Here is a 24,365-nt window from a genome sequence, read left to right on the forward strand (position 1 = left end):
AGGAGTAGGCTATCCCTATGTGCAAAGAGATGAGCCCTGAGAACTCTGCACATGGAAAGTAAGGATTCTCCCTTCTATATCATAAGCTTGATGAGGTAATAAGCAGAAATAGCCTCTTAGTAATTGACATTTTTCCCTGGTTTATTTTATGTCTCTCTTGTATCTCAGAAAAAAAACTGAGCAAAATCTTACTTTGTAGGCACTAAGGTTTTATTGACCCCGTCATGTCACGTATTTTTCTTTATTTTGGAGGGAATTAGAATTTTCAGTAACCTGTGGATAAGTGACAGGGCTTTGGCTGGAGCTGACAGCCATGGGGCATGAGTGCTCCTGTTGGATGGAAGTTCAAGTTTAAGGTTAAGGATGCCAGAAAGGATGACATAAAACACACACAGGGGGTTCAGGAAGAGCTGTGGGATGCAGAGTGGGAAGTGCTAGGGAGGAGTTAAGAAGCAAAGAGAAGTAGCTGGTTTAAATGAGGTTAAGATCCCACAGCATTTTATGGACACACAGAGAGCAAGAGTTTGAAGGATGGTGACCAAAGAGGAAATTGTATTAAATAGACATGGAAGAAAGAGGTTTGTCACACCAGAGGATCTTTTCCTCTCTCACACAAGGCATTACTTCTGAGAATACAGGAGGAAAACTGGTAGAACTGTGGTCAGCAAGATGGAGGTTTTTTATCTGTATGGGTCTATTTATATGCAGGGAGCCGCATTAAAAGCCCATGACCAACCTTTCCAAGTCAGCCTCTGAGTGCTGACTTGACTTACCTTTATATAGGTAGTGCAGCTTTACATGTGTGTGAGTATTACAGCACTATTTATTTTTCTGCAAGATTCTGACCGTTTCCAGGCCAAGACTATCATGTTTGTATTTTAGTGGCTTATTTTCCCTATTCAAACATGACACATTTATTCAGTATATGCTTTTCAAACTTTGCTTTGAAGAGCAAATGACTTATTTACCTGGGGGCTATTCAGTTTTTCAAACATTAATGAAATTGTTTTCACCTTTATGGAGTGAATGAACAGGATTATCCCCATTACAGAGATTACTAGTTGAGGTACAGTGTTAAAAAGTAATCTCGAAGTTTGCATGCACAATTCAAGATGCAAGACTTTTTATCCTCTTAGCACTAAATACCATGTTTGTATTCAGACACAACAACCTCCATTGATTTTGGGCACAAATGAAAATTTCATCACATGAGATTCTGAGATACCAAATAATGAATCCAGCAATGAAGGGTGTGCTTTGAAACAGGACCTCTTCAAAATTTCATTGTCTTACTGTGATAAGGAACCCAGTGGTGATCTGGGATGGATTTCAGTTTTCCAAAGCAAATTCACATTAGTTAATCAACAATTGCTTGCTTAATTTTTTCCAACACACTTTTTAAATGTTTTCCTACTTCAGCAAGTTGCAACTTCTGTAGTTGGTCTGGTGGACAAGAATAGTCTCAAAGCACAACCCAGATGTTTATAAGGAAGAGAAATACAGATCATGTAACTTAAAAAAAAATTCAAATGCATATGAGGAGTTAAACAGGTTATTTATGGATAGTCTTTATCCCAGTGCTAAAAAACCCTGCAGGTTTGGTTTTGTAAGACTGAAAGGTTTCACCAGCAGCACTTTTTGCATGTCATGACTTTGTTAAGTCACGTCACCTTCTATTTTCCTACTTTAGTGGCACCCTGAGACAGCAGAAACACTTTAAGCCTCCCTGCCCCTGGTCAGACTGTGAGCTGCTGGCCAGGTTTGTCCCCAGTCCCAGGGCTGTGCCAGCCACACTCATCCTGCAGGGACGGTAGCAGGGATTGTCTCTCTCTGGGGCAGTGGGTGCCAGGCACTGCTGCCAAAGCAGGGGAGGTGTTTGAGGAACCTCTGATCCCATCACAGGGCTGGGACGTGGTGGGAGCTCTGGCAGTTTCCTTTGCCCACACCCTGTGACTCGCTGCCTCCTGTCTGACCTCTCTGCTCTGTCCTGTCCCATCTCACCCCTCCTCAGCTCCTTTGACCCCAGTTTCATTCTCTCTCTTCTCCCCCAGGATGAACCCACTCATGCCCATACCAGTGCAGTGTTTTGACTGCCCGTTCACAGCATGACTGCCCTTGCTCCAGCTGTGCCATGGAACTGTCTCTGGTGGGATCTTCCTTGCTGTGTTCCCTGCCTGGTTTTTGCATCCTCAGAGCCAGCGTGTCCAGGCCTCTCCTCTCTGAGCCAGGGCTGTGCCAGGTGCTGGCAGACCTGACTGTCTCTGCTCTTGGCTCGTGCTCTCCAGGCTGGCACAGCAGCTGTCCTGACTTTGTTTTTCAGAGAAATAGCAAATGGAAAGGAAGGAGCTGGTGAGGGATGTGCCAGCCTGCTGTTTGTCATGTGCTGGCCTGGAGTCCTGCCTGCACACAAGGAGCTAAAGAATTGCAGGGGGGGTAAGAGGGACTTATTCATAACAGTAAATTTGGGAAAGCCTTTTTCTTTCTTTTTGGTGCTGAGATGACTTAAGGCCAGTTCTCTGTGTGAATAGCTTGAAACTCTTTGTTTTAGTTATGTTGCACAGCACATTTTGCTTCAGGTGCTGTCAGTAGATTGTCACTGACCTGAAGGTAACAGTGCTTTAGATATTACTTGAACACTAAGTAGTTTTGGACAGTATTGTCAGAACAAACTGTTCTTTTGTTCTTATTTAGAATCTGTAAGTAGGTGATTCTTGGTAATTTGTTTCACTTCTATCCTTCTTAATATTTCCTTTTAAAATTTTGCATTGAAGTATATTAATGTAATAAGTATAAGGACTAAAATAACTAACACAGGCCCTTGGGGCAGGAACTTGCCTTATCAGTTTTGTAAACCTTTGTGCATATTTACAATGCTGCAGGAAGAATTATTGATGGCAATACTATAAATTGTTTCCTAATAAATTTATATAGAAAGGTTGTGCTAGAAAGGCTGAAGAGAGAGGAGAAAAAAGATGAACAGGCTTAGAAGGTGATGTTATAAAACCCTTCTACAAAGCACTTTATTGAGTGGAAAGTAAGAGAATTTACTATGCTGCTTCTAGGTAGGATAGAACTATAGTTAGGGACAAATAAATTTTGACTTCTAACATTTAAGTTCACCGTTGTCCTTCAGCCCAGCTCTGTCCCTGCCTGTGCTGTTTCAGAGGTATAGTGGTGAATTAAAAAGATGTGATTCAGCTTTGTGTTCATCATCTCTAAGGAGTTAATAAACTCTGTGTTGCTGAAGGCAGAAGCAGGTGGACTCCTCCTATTCCTCCTGTGCCATGGCCTTGGCTACAGCACCAGGTTACTGGGCCTCTTGTGGCTTAGCCAGTCATTTGTCAGTTCCCCAAAAATCATGGAATCATAGAATGCCTTGGTTTGGAAGGGACCTTAAAGCTCATCCAGTGCCACCCCCTGCCATGGGCAGGGACGCCTTCCACTAGCCCAGGGTGCTCCAAGCCCCATCCAACCTGGCCTTGGACACTTCCAGGGATGGGGCAGCCACAGCTTCTCTGGGCAACCTGTGCCAGGGCCTCCCCACCCTCCCAGGGAAGAATCCCTTCCCAATGTCTAATCTGTCCCTGCCCTCTCTCAGTCTGAAGCCAATCTCCCTTGTCCTGTCACTCCATGCCTTTGTCCAAAGTCCCTCTCCAGCTGCTGGTTCCTGTCACAGGATTGGGGTGCCTCACTGCCCTTGCTCGGGATGTATTTCTGCAGTACTTTGTTTCCTGATAAGCCCAAGGGGCCTCCAGGAATCTTCTCTTTTGTTTGGAAGTAGCCAGTTCTTTGAAAAATCAGTTTGAGGCAAGTGCCTTTACTTCTCCAGGGAATTCTGGGGGAACTTTCCTGATATACTTAGGATTGCATGTTAAATTAAATTGGAATTCATGTCCCATTGGAATATGTCAACTATTAGGTCATCTGTGAATGTTTTAAAACCAGTAGAGCCATATATTTCTGACTTCTGCTTTTATGCACCCAAGCCTTTCACACCAGGGAATTCTCACTACTGTCTGAGTTTGTTCCATAAAAACAGTTCAGGTGTGCAGGAATGGAGAGAGCAAAAGCCTCTGGGAATCCTTTTGCTGCTGGGCATGATTGCAAACCTTTTCCTTCTCCTTCCAAACATCCACCAGTCAGGTAACTGAGATGTGCTATTATTGATCTGCAGATGTACCACTGGGCTAGTCACTTGTCATACAAAATGTGTCAAAATTTGCACATCAATTGCAGCAGTTACTTCAAAAATCATCCTTCTCTAGGAAAATAAACCAGAAAATCACACTCCACCTAAACACCTCAGCAATAATTCTCTTGCTTCAGGCACCTGAGCTGTAATAAATGTTGGCATTTTCATTCCAAACCCTTTTCTTTTTGGGTTTTGGGTTTTTTTGAGACATTTAGAAGAGCACTGTCAATTCACACCCTTTTGAAACAACCATACCGTGTGAATGGGACAGAGCTGGCAGTCAGGTCAGTCAGCTGCCCAGGGCTTGAATTCTGCCTGCTCTTGGCATCCTGCTTCTCTTTTGTGCCCTGTTAATGTCATTTTGCAGGGTATGCTGTGTTGTTTTTCTCAGCTGCACACATGAAATTCTTTTAGAAAACAGCTTTGGCATAAATGTGTTTTATCCCACTACATGCCCAAATCCAAATCAATACAGGACTTTTTCTTGTGGTTTGGAGATAAATAAAATAAATCAGTAATGGCACTGGTTCTACTGAAATTCACTGTTCAGCAATACCATTCTCAGGCTGAAATCACCCCTCCTTTCTTCCTGAAAATTTCTGGTTGAAGCATCTTCTTGCTTTAATGTAAAGATGCCTTTCTTTTTTTTTTCACTCTCTACAATTACTGAGGTGAAAAAGTAAAATATCACTTGGAAGAGAACTGAGTTTAAATTCTTAAGTAGAGCAAGTTTTTTATTGTTTCTTCTTCTAAGATACTAGGTGACCTTAAAATCTTTCAATATTTTGTGTTTATTTTAGATCCATGTTTCATCATTGCCATAAAAATACTACTTTTTTTTTTCATTTATAGTTACAAGCTTTTCAAGATTTCAGACATTTCTCAGAGGAACTATTTTGGCTACTAGGTAGCTGGAATACTAGATAAAGAACAAAATATAAGTGAAATATTTGCACAGAAAAGTACTGTAGATATGCACCTTGCAAATCAAAGGGAAGGCTCTTGAGTCTTATTGTAGTTAGAGATCAGGTTTCCTGAAACTAATGAACTGGTTGTTCTATTAGCAATGCAGATTCTCTTGGAACAGCTAGTTTAATTCTGCATCTGTTGAACCTAAATCAAGCTAATCCTACTGAAAAATGGTTTGAATGCAAAGTTTTACTGATATTAATGGGTGGGTTGTTGCATTTGTGACAAACAACAGATTTACACTGAGATGGAAATACTGGGTTACATAAATAAGAGTGCAGAATGTGGACAGAGAGTGCACATTGACTGAGGAGAGGAGAGAGAGCTTTTTCAGTATAGCCTTTGATTTGTTATCCTTTCTTCTTTTAGTCTGATTTCCTTGAGGAAATAAGGATTTTGTTTGGTTGGTTTTGTCTGTGAACATCTGTCATTCTCTCCTCTTCTGTCAGGTATTAATCTTCCCTTGTACATTGTGAATCTGTGGGGCAATGACCATCACATCTGAAGCATTCTTAGAGAGACTGAAGTCCTGTGAGGTTTTTGAAAGCAGGAGGAATGGGCAACAAACAGGAAGCAATCTTTGATGACAGTGTCACTAAGAACTAGTCATTAAGCCCCAAACTCCAAGGAAGAACATGGAATAAGCTCCAATTACATTGGACAGCAGAGAATCCAGAGGGATGCTCAAATCCCGAGACAGATTAATTTTTGGCCAAGCTTTGTTGGCTCTGCTGCACCCAGAATTACTTCTTGACTCTGGTGCTCCCATATTCTGACTTCAGCCAGGGCTGTGCATACCTGAGCAGCTGCAGGACACAATTCTGTCCCTTTCTTTCTTCTTTCTCACCTCCCAGGGGTTTTTACCTCCATAAGACAAGCTGCCCATAAGACAATCCTGTCTGTTCATGCAATTGTACAGCCTGTGCTTTCTAAATGCATGGCTCTAGGAGCCAGCAGGAATTCCCTCAAGTGGGCTTGGTTCACAAGATCAGGGGCTGACCTTGGAAGAGAATCTGAGAGTTCCAATTGTTGCCACGAGTCTTCTCCCAAAATATTTCCACACAGTGGTTTTCTATCACAGCTCTGTAATGGAGGCCTTTACTTGCCCAGCTTCTTGGGTGAGCTTTTGTCCTGCCATGGAAATACACTTTCCAGCAGATACCTTGGTATGTGTGGCTGTCCTGTTGTCTTGGGACACAGAAATCCCCATTTTAGTTTGTCCATGCAAAACCACTGAATGGAATGTATTAAAACACAGACAGCGAGTACAGCAAGACTCCATTGCTGAGTACCTGGAGATAAGGCCTCTGTCAGCACTCACTGAATTTATCTCAACAGACTTACACCACCCAGAGCCTCTCCTAAAACACAGGTTAAATCTCAGCTTCCTTTTCTGAGTGACAGCTTCCAGTGACTGTTGCCACCTGCATCCCAATAAACTCTGAATTTGACAGTCACAGGCCTTTTCCTCTCCACAGATGCCAAAATTCTCTGGTGTCCCTCGGGCCTTGCTGCATTGCAGGTTCATGGCTCTGAGAGCTGGCTGTGCATGGAGAGAGAACTCAGATGTGCAGGTGCCAGGCTGGAGCAGGATGGGTTTGTTATGGAAATGGTGCCATTGCAGCCCTTCCTGAGGAGGGGATGGTGCTGTGGGGATGGTGCGACCCAGGCTGGCTGATCAAACCACACCTGAAAAGCCCCTTGACAGGCCCACATTGCACTCCAGTTGTGCCATTTTCTGGGGTTGTTTTCCTCTGCACCCTGAGACTGAACTGTCAGGCCCTGTTGTGCTGGTGAGAATTTGATCTTCTCAACATTCTTTTTCAGTCTTTGGGTTGCTTCGTTGACCTTGTTTTTATGTTAGTGGGGTTATTGATGGGAGTAGCCAATGAAATGGGTAGTGAACATGGGAAGCATTTTCAGAATGAGTTATTAAACTCCTGCCAGAGCTTGCATTTATTATAATTATCACAAAACTGTTATGTGGCCCCATAAACTTGCATGGTGATTTATAAACTTAGGCTTAAATTTTGCTAATGCATATGTGCCATTTTGTTTTTGCTTGTGTAAAAGAAGTTATACCTATGCTTGATATAGATAGGGTCAATTCCTTATGACAAGATATTCAGAAGGTTTTTATTTAAATGGGAATTGTGGCTCTGGGGATAAAATCCAAACCACCTTACTTACATTTCTAGAGTCTCAGTGAAGTTTACTTGTGAAAATAGCATTGGTCTAATCCTGCAGGGTTCTGAATCCTTTGCATGCTTTTAAATACTATTGAGAAAACAAGATAGATGTCATCATGTACACTGGATTTTAAAGCAAGAAATATAAAACTGGGCCTACAGAAAACTGCTTTCCTGTTTTCTTAGCATGTTAGCTGGGAGAAATAGCAACAGAAGGTCTTTACCTTTTAGTGGCTGATGGTTGGATGATACATTTTTCTGTATTGTTTAAAATTCTTGCAGCTTTTCCAGCTTCTGTAGTTCACCTAGAATAGCTCTTAGTAGCCTAATCTGATTAGATTTAGATCTTGATTAAATTTGATTTATAGTTCTATTTTTCCATTAAATTAGATTTGGTGTTCTTAACTTAAATCCCCGAGCTTGCAGATGTGTTTGCTCAAGGCCAGGACCCGTGCTGGAGGTGGAGGCGGCTGAGTGACTGTGATTACCGGGTGTCCGAGCTGCCTATGCCCGCTGAGAGCCTCAATGGAGTGGGGAAATTGGGTTAACAGGGAGTGAGTGCCTCATTAGCTGCTCTCCTCCCTCCTGGAAACACGGGCGGCGCTGGTTTTGGCAAGTGTAGTGACACCAAGTGTGGCCCTTGGCACTGCCGAGGAGTGCCTCGACAACCCAAGAGCCTGCAGTGCAGGTAATGCTCCAGGAACTGCTCTAGAGCCTCTGTCCTGTCTGCACCCAGCACCACGTGCCTGAGGTCAGATGGTGTTTGGAAAACGCTGGAATCATCCCCAGCCCGGGATTCAGTGCCAGCCATCAAAATAAGACTCACGTGCTGCCCCTGGATATGAACAGGTAAGGTGCTTTCCAATAGAGTAAAAGCAGAGCAGTGTAAGAGGAGATCATTTGAAGTCAGGACTTTGAATAAGCTGACCTGAACCCATTTCAGTTTCCTTGCAAGGGCACTCTTACCTTAGGGACAGGCAGGAGCAGTTGTCTGTTTTCTGGATAAGGATAAAATGCTCTCGGGTTTGCAGTTTATTACAGCTTGAGGAACACAGTAAGTTGCCTAGAACGGTTTTGACTACACCATGCCAAAATAATCAGTGTCTTCTGAGAAGGATAGGGTTTTATCCAACTTATTTTTCAAACCCTACTTGCAAAGATTGTTTATATTTATGAGAGGCTCTGCTTAAATCATACAAAGGGAATTTTCAGGAAAATAGCTACATAAATCTTAGGAAATGCAAAACTAACAGACATATGAAGGATTTGTATTTAGAAAAGAATCTCCCGGTGGGTTGTTCTCAGCAGAAAATGAAAAGGTCTTTTTTGCATTCCGTTGAACTATTAGTGTGGTTTTTGCTGATATCAGCAGCTGCACAGGTACGACCACTGTCACAGTCCCAGAGCTCAGGGCTGCAAATTAGCAAGGTTTTAACTTTGCTCCAAATATCATGCTAGCTCATTTCCATTAGGAAAAAGTGGGGGGAGGAGAATGGGACAAAGTACCTATTGGCAAAGCACAGTATAATTGTTTAAGCAGGCCCCACAAGTCATGCATTTCAATTATTTGTTCAAAGCTGTCTGCAATTAAGAGTTGCAAACAAGGTTTTTGAATGCAAAGTCAGACAATTAAAATGTTTCACGAGTGCCTTAGAGAGAGAAGTTCTGAATTAGCACTTTGAATAGGCAAGACCTCTTGCTTCCTAATCTCCTTTCCCTTTTACTCTGTGGAAGAGAGAGATGTATATTTTTCCCAGAATTTTTTTCTTTAAGCAGGGCTGATCCTGGGGAAGATTGGATCATCCTGGTCTTTGACTTGTACATTTGAATGTCTTTTGCTCCTTGAGAGATCATCCTTCTTGCTTCATAATGGTCCAGGTGCAAAACAACTTTGCCCAGGTCTGGCTTGTTCTCCAAGGGGGGTTGTAAATCACTTTAAGCATCTCTTCCTCTTGCTCAAACACCCGACAGGCACCCCCTGCCCCCACAAATCTCCTTCCTTCCCCTTTGAAGAGGCAGAACCATTTTAGCTGGTGATTTGTGGCACTCGGGCATCGAGTGCAACCTCTGTGCTGGCAGTGGCACTCTAGGCACTGAGTGCTCCCTCAACAAGATGTGGGAGCAGGGATGGGTTGGTCTGTCAGTGGCAGTTCTGGGGATGGTGGTCTCCCATCTGGTGGTGGTGATCAGGGGGAAGTCCTTCCCATGAGAAGGACTCACTTCTTTCACTTTAACCATGAAAAACAGGCTTCACTTCAATTCTGTGACTACCTACTCCTTTCAGGAGAACAGTGCTGCTCAGGGTTGAGTTTTTCCTTGCCAATGCCATTTGAATGCTGGTTGTTTGCATTTAGAACTTGCAGTTTGGGAGTTTATCAGGCTTTTTTTTTTTTTCCTTTCCCTGCTTTACATGCTCAGAAGTCCAGCACTTGAAAGAGTTTGACAGTCTTTCCCCTTTCACTGTCCTCGTGGTGTCTGTCATGGAATCATTTTTAATGGTAATCTTTTTGATGCAAAGAAGTGCAAACTGCTGCATAGTATTAGAACACTCTGTTTTGTGTAGGTAAAGGTGAGAACCTGCATCAATTTAAAGAAAACCCCAGCTGGGTACTGAACTGCAAAAGGAAACGTCAGGGTAACTAATGACTGTCAGAAAAGCAAAGACTGCACGGCTTGTGTGTGACACACAAATTCGGTTGTCATTGAACTTTGCTGGGATTTGATGACTGTCTAACAACCTAATTTGTGTGGCCCTGTAGTCTGTGTTCTGCTTTGCTGGAGTGGGAACTGGGAGTACATAACAAGGTAGTTTGCTACTGCTAAGGCTGAGTGAGAAAGTTTATTCTGCTGCTTAGGATGCAGGGGTAGAGAGAGGAGAAGGAGCAGGTTCCAGGGGGGCTGCCAGAGCAGAGGGAGCTCTGCTGCTTCAGCAGTCTCTGCTGATTCTCTGCTTTGGGTATCAGGGTGTCCTACTGCACCACTCTTGGCTCAGGGGGGAGTTGGCCTTTCAAGGAAGAGCAGAATAAGATGTACAGTGACCTGGGACAGAAAACATCCCTTGTCCTGAGGTTGTGACTGTGTTCATGGTCCTTGTTGGGTTGGTGCTTTTTTTCCCTTTTTTTTCCTCTTGTTTTTGGATTGTGGTTTTTTTTACCCAGTTAATTAGCAATCAGTTCCTAGATTAATGAATCAGAGACTCTTGCTGGAAATTCAGGAGTCAAGTCACTATGCTCAGACTGGCTAGTGTGCAAATTGTAAAACTACTTGGATACTGCTGAGAACAGCAGTGATTTCCTCCTGAAGATTGTATGTTTAAGGACAGATAGAAGCCATGGAGGGCAACCAAAGTCAGCCATTATTTGTGATGGAGGAAATTACTATTTTTTGCTGGAATACTTGTACTCAACATCGTTCTCAGCTGCTCACCACTTTGTGTTTTCTCTAATGCCAGAGGGTCTTGGCTATCTTAAAGTGCAACTGCTTTTTCTTTACTTAATAAACTATGAAGTGGGAAATCTGTGACCGAGTTCAAAGAGAGAGTAGCCACAGACACACAGGGTGGTGATGAGCTGTGACTACACCACCAGGTCCTGCATGTGCACGTTTTTCAAATTCTCTCTTTGTTCACTGGCAGTGTCAAACATTAGTGCTATCATACTTTTGCAGAAAACTGAACCCTTAAAGACAGGGTTTTGTCTTGGACAGCAGTGTCACTGTGGCAAGCAGGAGTTCCCCAGGAGCTGGCAAGGTGCCTCTCCCTGAGGTCCAGCATCTTTCCTGCTAGAGTTCCACCAAGTGAACACAAGCAACCTTCACCAGAGTTTCAAGCAAAAGTGGTAACACTTTTTCTTGAGTGTGTCAGAAGCAGCTACAGAAATTAACGGAATAGGCAAGAGATTTAAACCTGCATATCAAGTATAACTTTCACTGGCCTCAAAGTTACTTGGACATTGTCTCTACTGTGCACCTGGTGCCAGGAAGAAAGTTTGTCCGTGAATGAAGACAGCACAAGCTCCTTTGACTACCCAGGTGTGCTGGTTTGGGCTGAGGTAATTTTCTTCCCAGTGGCTGAAATGGGGCTGTTTTGGATTTGTGCTGAACAGGGTGATGATGATGATGGGCTGAGCAGGACTTGCACAGAGCCAAGGCCTCTCCTGCTTTCCTACTGCCCCTCTGGGGAGGGGACACAGCCAGGGCAGGTGACCCCAGCTGAGGGACATTCCAGACCATGAGACACCGTGCTCAGAGTATAAAGTGGGGGCAGAAGGAGGAAGGGGGACATTTGCAGAGGTGGTGTTTGTCTGCCCAAGTCACCCTCACACGCTGGGGCCCTGCTCTCCTGGAGAGGCTCCACACCTGCCTGCCCCTGGGAAGCAGTGAACTGACTCCTTGGTTTGCTTTGCTTTCCCTGTTAAACTGCCCTTATCTCAGCCCGTGGGTGTTCTGGCTTTTACCCTCCTGGTTCCCTCCCTGCACCTGCTGGTGGGGGAGTGAGGCAGTGGCTACTGGGGCCAGGCTGGGGCTGGACCACAACACTGGCAGTGGAATGTCTAAAGGACACCAGCTCAGTTTGCCACTGATGTCTTAATAACTAAGAAAACCAAGCCATAGTATGGACAATACTGGGGTTAAGGGCTGGTTTCCAGACCATGGAGCTTAGCAAATGCTGCTTGTGCTGAACCTGTCACCCAGCACTTCAGTCAGGATCCATCAACAGTCTTATCACAGATGATCTTTTTGCCAGGCATTTCTGTCTGCCAGGGATAAAAAACTAGTGGCCTAAACTTTTTCAGTGCAGAGAACTTAAATGGGCACAATTCCTCCAGCCTCACCCTAGAAAGGACTGAATTTCAATCAGAAGACAGTTCTGCGTGAATCTGGAACAAACCCCACAATTAGTAGATTAATGGCCCTCAGCAGGAGGGTACCTGCAGTTCTGTGCCTGGGTAGAGCAGTTTGTATTCCCTGGGTTGGCAGTATTCAGCTGAATGCCTCCCTTTGTGCTGCTGCTGCACTGGCCGAGCTGTGTGCCCTGTCCCAGCTCCTCTGCTGGAGAGCTCTGTCCCTGCTCCACTGGGGGCCAGGAAAGAGCCATTCCTTCTGTCCCCTCACACCTTTCCAGAGCAATGCCATGTTCACTTCCAGCACATTAATTAGAAGTAATTCTGGTCAGATGCATGACCACACTCGGCTCTTTAGATCTTCATAACGCTGTGCAAACATTACCTAATTAATCTCTCCAGAAGAGACGGAAGGGTAGGTGGGAGTTTTAACTGTCAGCAAGGGAGTGTTTCTGAGGCACTGCTCTCTGTCAACAGCTCCTGACCCAGCCCGTGCTGGCTGGGTGGCTAATCAGGCAGATTGGTGGTATCCAGAACAGTTAATCACCTGGGGCAGCCGCCTGCTTTCCCTGCCACCCCTCTGTTGCTCCAGTAAAATGGGATTATTCGAGTATTGTTTTCAAATGTATAGGGCTGTGAATTTCCAGTGTGACAAGAATGACTGTCTCAAAATTGGGAGGCTTTTGTTTGGAAGGCAGTGAGTATAAATCTGGCCTTTCCTTGCATGCAGCACTGCCCCCAGATCCTCCACCTTCAGGGAAAGGGCTCAGCTGAACTCGGGATCACCAATGCAAATACTTGTCCTGCTTATCCAGTGTAAGGGGGGGATACTGCAAGAGCCCCAAGAGGGTTTCCAGTTGGGGACATGCACATCAGTTTAACCTCACTGCTCTGCAGGGCTTTCATTCTGGTTTTCTTCTGGATGCAAAGCACCGAGTCTTTGGGGTTTTGTGGTTTCTTCTCTGTTTTTGCTTTCCATGTCCTTGTGTCCTTAGGAAAGCCCCACTCCTGGGTAGGCAGGGATGGGCTGTTGAAAGAGCTTTCAAAGCTTTGCTAGTGCTGTGAGATTTTGCACTTGAGTGAGCAAGGCCTTCCTCACCTTGTGAAAGGGAAGTAGCACATTCAGTGGTGAACTTTGCAAATAACAGGGCCAAATGCCGAGGAGCAGCTGCACCTTTAGGTGCCTTTGTCCTGTGAGCAGACCTAGAGGAGAAAGCCATGAAAGTCTCACTTATCTGTTTATCTAGCTTGCAGCAGTCTGATGCCTTCTACCACCTTTACTGATAATGGTCCCTTTGAAGTTGAGAACAAGTGTGAATTTATGGTTTTGTAAAGACTGGATTCCAGAACAGGTCATAAATTACCTTGTTAGACAAAGGCTTCTGGGGGAACAATATTGCCTTACAAACCCTCACTGTGTCATTATCCTGATGCGTTTCTAGCATGGCAAATAATTGACCAGACTGATATGCTGGCCAGTTCTCCAGGCAAGCTTTGAAATTTTGTGTAAACTCTTCTGGCAAGAAGAGCAAATTATATAGTTATAGTAAATTCTCATCATTACTCTTAAAATGAGCCTTGAGTCCAGGCCATTGTTAATATTCTCTAACCAAAGAAAATGAGGTTCTTTATTTGGTTGAAGTAACATTTGTCTTGTTTGCTGCTGTTTCCTCCTAAAAATCAAAGCATTTTGAAATGTCAAATGCCCATTTCAGGCCTTCTCAGGATGTGAGAGTAAACAGCAAAATGATGCAGGAGAAGTAGTGAATACACCTCTCAGCTATGCATGAATGGGTAATCCTGAAGATTACCTGCTTTAGGGAGGGAAGAGACCTGAGCTGCCCCTCAGCAAAGCTCCAGGTCAGGCAGGAGGTCTGTGCCCAGAACTGATGGCTGTCCTTGACACTCTTCTGCTTTCCTGAACTCAAGCAAAAAGGGAGTTTGCAGTCAGAGTGTAAAGCAGGTGGGGTTTTTGTGTTAAGGAGGGATGCTTAAATTAGTTTATAGTGTATATTTGGATGTCATAGTGACATTTCTCTAACAGCAAAAAAACCTAAACCCAATTGCTTTCCTTGGGAAATAGTGATCTTTTGGTGGAGGGAGACAGAAAACCAGTAGCATCATCATGATGCCCGTGGGATTTGTAGCAGAGCTGCCTTATTCCCCCTCTGGTGTGTGAGCCAGCTTTCTCAGGAAGACTTCATCCACTATGATTTATCACTTTCAAAAGTTGCCTGGTGTACAGTCATTTTGAAAATCCCCTTTAGATATGTAATTATGATTTTACCACCTTAAAAAAAAAAAAAAATCTGACTCCTGTCTGCTTCACTAAAGAATTCCAGAATTCCAAAGCAGACACAGAGACCCCTGCCCTTCTGAGCACTTGAATTTCATCCTGACTGTCTCTCATGATCTGAACTTCCCAGGGCACTTGTGGCTCTACACTGAGTTGTTTGTTGAGCATATTTAGGTGCACTTGTCTGTAGCACAGCACAAAGTGATTCCTTCAAGAGAAAATTAAACTGCAGCATCTCCCAATCACAGTATTTTTATTTTATGTTATAATTGTTTAGCTTATGTTCATATACATATAACTACTTGTAAATATTTATGGTTAGATACCTAAAGAAATAGATGAAGTTATGTTCCTGTCTTAGGCCAGCCCAAAATTTAGGACTGTCTTGCACTTCAGGTGTGGTTTGGAGCTTTCCTTGCCTTCTGAAGTGCACACTGCTCTCACACTGCAGAGCTGAAGAGTGGACACACTGCAGTCCTGTGTTTGGGCAGTGCTAAAGCACCTGGGTAAGGATTCCCTGCTGCCCTGTGAGCCAGGGCTGCTCTGCTCCCTCTCTTCCCTGAGCCTGCAGTGCTGACAGGCTTCTCTTGTCATCTTTACTAAAATAGTGGCAAAAAAAAATGGGTTGGAAATTACACTTAGTGTGGAAAGATAAAATACATGCTGAATTTTACTGTTGCATTTTCCCTTCCCAATTCTCAGCTGTCTTCCCACAGACTGTGAGCTCGCTGGGAATGGTGACTGAGGTTGCTGCACTCCCCTGCTGCCAGCTCTGGGAGCTGCTGGGGAGTAGGAAAGGGCTGAACCTTGTCTGCACAACTCTGCTCACTGGAAAGGAACTGTGTGTGAAAGGAAAAGCAAACAGACAAACAACACTGATACAGACATAGCAGGTGTGAAAACACCATGTGTATAATATGTTCCAAAAATTCCTGTTGAATTACATTCACTCACTGGATAAATGGGTGGCTCTCCAGCACAAAAGCTTTCAAAGCCTTCCTGAGGCATTGGGTTGGATTGCTCCTGTGTGCCAGCATTTTTTGATGTCCCAGAATAAGGTATGTCTTGATGCACGACACACAGTAAGAAATTTGGAAATAATAGATTACATCAATTCCCTTTGACAGTTTGGTTTCTGTCCACTTCATACAGATTTTGACAGATAATTAGCAGGGCAGATACAGTATGTTTGAGGAGCAAAGGCTCCTATAACCTGTGGACAGCTAGTTTGCCATAAAAGGCAGAATATGCTGTTAAAAGAAACTGCAAAAAGTTAGATTGCTGGAACTTTGACACTTGTGAAAAGAGATCATAGGAAAAGGTTGAATTGGCTTTAAGGCAGGACCTAACAAATGGTAATGCAGTTGTACAGTGTGTGGGATGAAGTGGTAACCTTGTTATTTTATCTAAGAAAAGGCACACTATTGAGAAGCAGCACAGAGACTGTTGACACTGGAACAATTAGAGCAGGGTGACACAACTGGAATGGAAAGATACCAGTAAACCTCAGTAAACCTCTCATTGAAGTGTTTGTTTCCTCCAGCAAAGCTCAACAGATCCTTAAATGCAGGATCTGCAGAATCATTTCCCGTTAGTTTTTATCTTGAATGTGTTTTCTTAATTGTATTTTCTTATTTGCCTGCCACTGATATTGTCATCTGTGGTACACAAAATACAGAGCACAAATAGCATGGTTCACAGTTCTGAGTCAACAAAACTTGTGTCTTTAGAGTCTGTTCGGGAGCTACAGGTGTGGGAACCATTGCTGGATAACAGGTAACTGGGACCCAGCTGCTGTCACCAAGGGCCACCAGAGTCCCTTCAGCTCTGCAGGGCTTTCTGTAACATGAGAGTGTTGTGGGTGGGAGAGGTTTTATTTTTCTTCGTGTTTCTCCTTTCCAAAGGCAGGGCACCATTCACAAAGCAGGTTGTCCTGTCAGTGTCATTAGTCAGGTAAATGTAGCAGGTCTTAGTTTGTATTATGTTGGGGGAAAAGTAGTGACAAATTTCAGTGAAAGACTTCTGGAAATAACCTTCTAGCGTGACCTTAAAAACAAAATGCCAAATTGAGACTCAAATTTTGCACATGATTGAGATAGGAAAGTGTGATTTTAAAATTTTTGTATATATATTATTTTTATTTTGTGACTTATTTCCTTACTACCCTGAAAGGGAAATCTTTTAATGTAGATAAACATGGATTCCCATAATCGTCAATTTGATTTTTTTTTTATTCTCATCTACTCTAACCATTATTTAAAAGTTAAGCAAAATTAATGATTGGTGCTTGTACTCTGTGTGCTGCAAGTCCAAAGAACTGTTGCACAAACACAGACCGAGCAATTACAAGAGGAAAGGGAAAGAATGAAATTATGGAGACAGTAGATGCCAGGCAATGCAAGAGCTTGTGCAGCTCCTGTAATTGGGGCACAGTGTTGCTGATTAGTCAGAGCAGAATCAGATCTCTGAGCTCATATTCTGCTCAATTAAGTTCCAGCCCTAGACAGGCCTATCTAGAAAATGCCCCAGTAACTGTGACAGAGCTCAAGGGGAGGGAGTCAGGCTTAACTGATGTTCGACAGAGCTCAAGGGGAGGGAGTCAGGCTTAACTGATGTTCAGGAGGCATTTTAAAGGGTTCAGCAGGGGAGCTGTACAGCCCTTGTGTGTTGTGTTGGTGTCAATGAATAGTTTAAGATTTTACCATAAAATTATTGTCCTCCAAATTTACTGTGTGCTAATGACAGCCTTAATTTTTGCCTAAGTGCTGCTGCGTTGTCAGAGCTTGCAAACCACTGCAGGTATTAAGAAGGTAAAACTGAGGTCAACCCAAGTGTTATTGCTGTTTGACAATCTTTTTGCTAGAAAGTTGGGGAACTTGTAGTGTGCCACGCAGACTTCTGTGTGATGAATGTCAGCAATAATGAGGCTGAGCAGCCGAAGCCGTGCAGTCTTGTCAATACACGCCAGACACATATCGTTTGTTTTATTACAGATACAGCCTTTGATCTTTCTAATGTTTGAAGACTTGATTAGGCCCATCTTGTTAAAGACATAGCACATGAAAGCTGGGAATTGGTTCCTTTAATAGCAAAGCTCTTGAGAAAGAGCTCCTCAAATTAAAGAGTAGAAAACGCTTCCTAAGGGCTGTGTAAACCTTCCCACACTCGGTATGAAATGTGTTTGCAGATGTTTCTGTGCCAGAATGGTGTTCCTTCAACAGTCTTTCAGTGGTGCTCAGAATTCTGGATTTGGCTTTAGAGGAGTTGTTTCCAGACCTGTCTGTGCACTGAAGGATAAGGTGATGTGTGTGCTGAGTGCTCATGCAGGGGAAGGACCCGCACAGGCACCACAGACCAGACCACGAGTCTCAGGAGTGACACTGGAAAATACTGTTGGACACACTTGGTGCCCTTAAGTCTCTGTTGGTGTGTGTGACTCAAATTCAAAACCTTTTGACACTTGATCATGGTTATCTTGGTTGGAGAAGGAGCAGTGTAGCTCCTGGTGTTTCTCCTCTGTGGGTTCTTCCACCACTGGCAAAACACACGCAAGGTTTGGTTGGTGAGTTCTGAACAGCCACGTTAAAATGTAACTTAATGCTCTTCCCAACTGTTCCATTTATTCAATGTTAACTGCATTTCCTTCTTTGGTCCAGGCCCTTCCAGTGTGAGACAGAAATAAATTTATGCATAGAATAAGAAATAATGATTAACTTGAAAATATAATTTCTGTATGAACAAAAGAAGGACTTTATTATCCCACTTTCGTATAGTTACTTTTCCTGTTGCCTGGTTACCGGGTCATACAGAAACTACATCCCGAAGAGAACGTACCTTAATTACCAGCTATTCCTAAATCAGCAATTAAAATCTCACCTCCACATTTCCTATATGTTTTACATTCGGGAAGTAGCAGCAGAAAGGAAGAAAATACTTTATTTGTGCTCCCCACCCTGCCAAGAAAGTGGGCTCAAGGTAACGGTCAACCTTGCCCAAAGCTGTTCTTACAATACTCTTGGATAAACATTTTCCAGCAGCTGCCTGTGAAGTCCAGGTTTGGAATGGCTTTGTGTGGAAGTAGCCGAGAGCCTTCCTGCCTCATTTGTTCTCAAAGTCACATTTCATCTCAGTGTGTGTGTGGTGGTGGAATCACTGTAGAATTAGATGGTCTTTACCTCAGCTGTGATAACTAATAACATGGGTTATTATTACTACCCCAGCAGTAGTTCTGTGTTACTCCTGAACCCGTTCCTTGCTTCTAGCAAGTGACCCTCACCTTGACTGAGACACTCAGATCAGCTCCTGCTTTATTAAAGCAATCTAATTATGTTGAGCCCAATCCTGTGCATCTGTCCTGGTGTGTGGTGCAGCTCCCGTGCAGGACAACCAGCTCTTTGGGAGGGGCCCCGTTCCCACCTCGGGAGCTGCTCCCTCCCCACTCCCTGGGAGCTCCCACTGGGCACTGGGAGCGTGGGCTTTGTCCTGCACCCTCCAGGCTGCTCTGCCACTGCTGCAGCTTTGACCCCTCCTGGCCTTACTTTGAATAACATGGGACTATTTAATTACATTATGTTGTATATTTTGCTGTATATAAATATATGACACTGTGAAGATCTATTTATTTTAATAATGTAATATGTGCTGTCCACCAGCTCACATAGAGGAAAGTTTTAAGGCCTCAGGAGACCTCAGATTTGATTGCTGAGATTCAGGTTATATTCTTAATCCTATGTCTGTTAATCCTGTTTCTTGCTCACATCCATGGATGTATTTAACTCCCCCAAATCTCACAAGGATGTTCTAAAAAACTTAGTTGTTAATGTTTGCTGGACACATAGCTAATTATTGTTTTTAGTTAGTTTGCTTGCAGTTCTGCAAGAAAGTTCAGCAAAAAAATGTTTGGAGTAAACCCAACATTTTATTTTGGAAGTTCCATGATTATTTTTAATTATCCTAGAATACAAATGTGAAAAATTTGAAATGAAAAGTTTCTGTATAAAGTAAAGGAAACAAAAGGCACCATCCTTAAGAAAAAAAAAATTAAATGGACATTTTTGTTAAGAAAATATTGAATTTAAACCTGAATTTTATTTTAAAATATTTTTCTCTAGACATACCCTTTTCCAAGCTTAACATAACTTCACAAAATGTTGTTGGGCTACCAAAATAATATTCTTGCTAATAATTAAAAAAAAAAAAAAGCCAAACAACAAAACAGAGTTCAGTGAAGAAAATTGCCAGATGTTTCTGGCTTTTGGCATGATGGATTTTACACAGAAGGTATGTGTCATGGTTTGAGATAGCCCAAAATCCAATTCCCTAGCTCCATCCCCCTCCCACATCTCAACCCAATGTGAGATGGGTCTTTCCAGACAAAACACAACCAGACACTAAGTGGGGAAAAGGAATATATTACAATGACTATACAAATAAATACTACAATACATTATACACACGACTACAACTATCTCTACCATGACATAAGTATTTACAATGGATCAGATCTCTTCTCCCCTCCAAATAAAAGTCCAGGAGGGAAAGAAGGACAGATCCCTTCCAGTCCCTCAGAGCAGCAGCTTCTTCAGAGTAGCAGTCACTAAGCAGCAGCATCTTCTAAGGCAGCAGGTTTCTCTCTCTCTCTCTCTTCTGTTTCTTGCAGCAGCTGATAGCTGGATCTCTGCCAGCACACACGAGGGGGGGTGGGTATCCCCCTCAGCCACTCGTCTCTCCAAACGAGTGGTCTTCCGTGGGCTTCGTCACCCCAGACAAGGTCGTATCACCACGTCATATCACGAAGCACAGGGGGTCTTCGTGACGGTCTGGTATCTTCAGGAGATTCAAGCTCCTTGCAGGGCCTCTGTGCCCTGTCTCAGGCTGCGAGCTTCTTTGTAGCTTGCAGCAAGGGAGGGCCTCAAGGCCAACCTCCCACACCGTCCTGGCTGAGCTCTCAGGACGTCCGAGCTTCTCAGCTCCTCTCTGCAGTGCATGTTGCACTTCAAGGCTCTTTCAAGTAAGAGTCTATCAACTTCCTCCTTCCAGGAGGTCTCAAAGGAGTTTTGGAGGGTCTGGTATCAGTTCTTACCCCCAAGAACTCTGTAGCACTCAGCTGCTGACTCTCTTTCCCTCAGGTCTCCTTCCAGGAGTCCCTTCTCTGGTGCTGCATGTCTTTGTTGCTTCTTCGGTTCAGTTCTTATCTGTCTTGGCTCTCTGCCACCGTTTCTCCGGTCAGTGCCGGCTGCTGCTCTGCGCCCATGGAGAAAAACATCTCCCGGCATAACTACAGGCACCTAGCCCAGCTTTATGCTGTTCCAGGTCCCCACAGGCCCCAGCTGGGGCTGGGGGCCAAAGCGCCCCTGTGGGGCTCAGAGCCCCTTCCTCGTGGCTCACAACATGGCCACCTTCTTCTAACCCAAAACTACAACTCTTCTCTTCCGGTCTGGTTGTGATATGTTTACATTTTTGCAGGAGCGCCTATTGGGCAGAATTTCAAAACTTCCAGGGGTTTCCACCCCTTGGGGGCTACCACTTTCTTATCCTCTGGGGGAAAACAAAGTCCAAACCACTACAGTATGGAATTACATTGTTAGCAACACAGATAACTCTCCATAGATAGAGAATCTATAATGTGCTGCAAATATAGAGGTCAAAGTGTTAATGACCCTCATGCACATTGTGATGGAAGAGAGCAGGGGAAGGGGATTTGGAGAGTCTGAGGTGGCACACACCACCTGCACGACTGTCCTCTTCTCCTTGTAAAACACAAAGTGGTTTTTAACACTTGTGTAAAGCAAAGATAAACAAGGAGAAGAAATAAACACAGAAAGAACATTAAAATCACCTTTCATTTTTTAATTGCTGAGTCTCTGCCCAACAAAACCATTTGAAGTATCCACTGGAAGAAACCCAAGGGGTTGAACATCTGCCGGGAGTTTTCGTTCTCTTGAAAATGAAAGAAATCCTCTTGAAAATTTTGTGGATATGAAAATTTAATTTAGGCAGAGCAATTTGTCACTAGCTAAATATTCATTAAAACTACAGTGCACACCCCTGTGAGTTCAGTTAGCCTGCACTTGCCTGGGCTCTCTGGGATTTCGTGGTGTTCTTCCATCGGGGTGGTGGGGTTTGAGACGTTTGGTTGCTTGTAGGATTCTTGACTGATGGTGTCAACTCCTCAGGAAAGCCTCTGAGGTGCTGCAGTTTTGAGGTTCTTAAGGATCTATTTTTCTCTGGCCTTGGAGGTGGGGGGATTAGTTTTCCCTGTACTTTGAGCGTGGAGATTTGCAGCATCTGAATGTCCCCATGTTGCATTTGAACCCTTGTGTTAGACAAGGACAGATTTGTTGAGAGCTTTTATTTGTAGGTTTGCATTGATGATAATTTGATTACCAAGGACAGTGATAGGATGGAAAATAACTCTGTATGTTCTGCTAGGTGGCAATTCTGCTGTGGCAATTCTGTGGTTTGTGGGGAATTTCTATTTTCCTTGTAGTATCAGCAGTGAGGGATGTAGGAAAATGGAAAGGGAAAGAAGTAGCTTAATGTAAACTGTGTGTTTGAATAAATGTTTGCCCAGAGGAGCACAAATATTTCTAACTTTTCTAGTCTATTTTTTTATATATTAAGAATACAGGGTCGTCCTGCATCATTAATTTTATATCTATTTACAAATAATAAAAATCTTTGTTTAGAAGAGGTTTGTGATAATGAATTTTGAATACCATGTTATTCTTTTTAATAAACAGAAATATGAAAGCTCTTGAAGTAAGACACTGCAATAACTGCATAATTGCAGTGGAGGGGTTGCCCTCCCAAGCACTCTCCATCCTAGGTAGGACCCAGATTCCAGAACCTGGCTGGCTGTTCCTTTGGTAAAGGCATGCAAAGTATTAGGCATGTCATTCCATCAGCTTGGATTGCTTGCCTAGGGTTGTTTAAAAGCAGGTGCTAAGAATAGGTGCATCAGTGAAATGCTCTGTGATGAGAGTGATTTATGATGGGAGGTTTAAGGAAAAAAGAAAATTATCTCGAGTCAGATGAACAAAGGGTGGCTGTAATTAAGCATGTATTGAACACCAGCATCAGAAGCTCTCCAGCCACTGACTTTTTGTTTGCTGTCTTCTACCGATCCTGTTCTGCACTGGCTAGTTGTATTAAATCCACACAAAGGGACATATTCTCTGTTCCTACCTAGCTTTTTATAATGATCAAACTGGAATGACCTTTAAAAAGCCAGATAATATTTTATTTACCTTTTTTCTCCCATTTACTGCTAAATGTTAATGAAGGTAAGAGATTCAAATCCTTGCAAATAAAACATTTTAATTGACTTAAGTGTAACCATAACAGTAAATTGGCTACTTTATATGGAAAAGCTTTTCAGTATTGTGAAAACACACTTGCACAGTCCTTTCATCTGTCTGTAGACTCAGAAATTAGTAGCAAACACTTCCTTTGTTTCCAGTGACAGGGAGGCTGAGGGTGTTTTGAGGATGGATTTCCCCAAGCCTGGTTGCTGTAATCTAGTGCCGGTCAAGTGTTCCCCAGAGATGCCTCCACTGAGCCCTTGCTGCTTCCTCCCCAGTGTTACTCAGCTGCAGTCAGTCCTCACAACACTTACAGTGGCCAAGGGTTCTCCTCCAGCTTTTCAGGCTCCTCACTCGTGTCCCTCAAGCTGAAGTACCCTCCCTTTCCAGCAGCATTGTCCAGCAGTGGTGCTGAGCCTGGCCCGGTGTTTCAGCTGCTCTGAGCTTCATTGCAGCAGTGCTTTAGGGGAAAATGAGCTCTCCTTCTCTTCCTAGGAAATCTCCTCCAAGCAGTGGGGTGCTGAGGTTCCCATCCCTCTGTGTGGGCTGGGGGGATGCTCCTCACAGCTGCAGCAACCCCTTTGCCCTGTGTGTGAAGAAGATGGAGGGGAATGGGTGGAGGAGTTACAGGGTTTAATTTTACCTTCTAAACCAGAACTCCCTGACTGCAGTGGTGCTAAGAACCATCTTCCACTCCCTGAACTGGGTCTGCAGCCTTGTCCTGATTTGCTTGAAAACCAAACTGAAAAGAGCAGTGGTTCAGGTACTGGAGGGACCTTGTGTACATGACAATGCCGGAGCAGTTGCTGCCACAATCAGAGCAGCAACTGCCCTTTCTTGACAGACCTTTCCTGGGGAACAAGCTCTGTGAGACTCACAACATTTGCTCTGTGAGTCCTGGGGATCCTGGGGCTGTATCAGATGTGTTCTGGGTCAGAAAGAACAAGCTGTTTGGAACAAGTCTCTAGAGACTCTTGTACAGGAATATTTCTCATTCCTTTCTCATGTTCTGACTGGGGGCAGGATGGCACTTCAGAACTGGTGTTGCTGAGATTACCTGGGGTAAAGCAGTGCAGTCTGACACTTTAACAATACCTGTAGGGACTCCTACTTGATTATGCAATTACCTACCCTTAGGTAGGTAATGCTGGCTCCAGAAATAAAAGGTCAAATAAATTTTTAACTTTAGACTCATTTTAGGTTTGTTTTAACCAAAAGCCAAACATCTACTGATAAAGACAGAATAAAGTCCTTAGAATCACAAAATCATTTATGTTGGAAAAGACTTCTAAGATCATGGAGCCCAAGTTTTAACAGAGCACTGCCAAGCCCTCCACTAAACCGTCTCTTTAAGTGCCACATCTACACATCCTTTTCAATGCCTTCAGGCAGGGAAACTCCCCCACTTCCCAGGGCAGCCTGTTCCAGTGCTTTCCATGAAGAAATTTTTCCTAACATGCAACCTAAACCTCCTCTGGTGCAACTTCAGTCCATTTCCTCTCCTTTTGTCACTTGTTCCTCTGGAGAAGAAACCAACCCCACCTGGCTACAACCTCCTGTCAGTAGTTGCAGAGC

This window comes from Chiroxiphia lanceolata, chromosome 12, assembly GCF_009829145.1.
Source record: "Chiroxiphia lanceolata isolate bChiLan1 chromosome 12, bChiLan1.pri, whole genome shotgun sequence".
Taxonomy (NCBI): domain Eukaryota; kingdom Metazoa; phylum Chordata; class Aves; order Passeriformes; family Pipridae; genus Chiroxiphia; species Chiroxiphia lanceolata.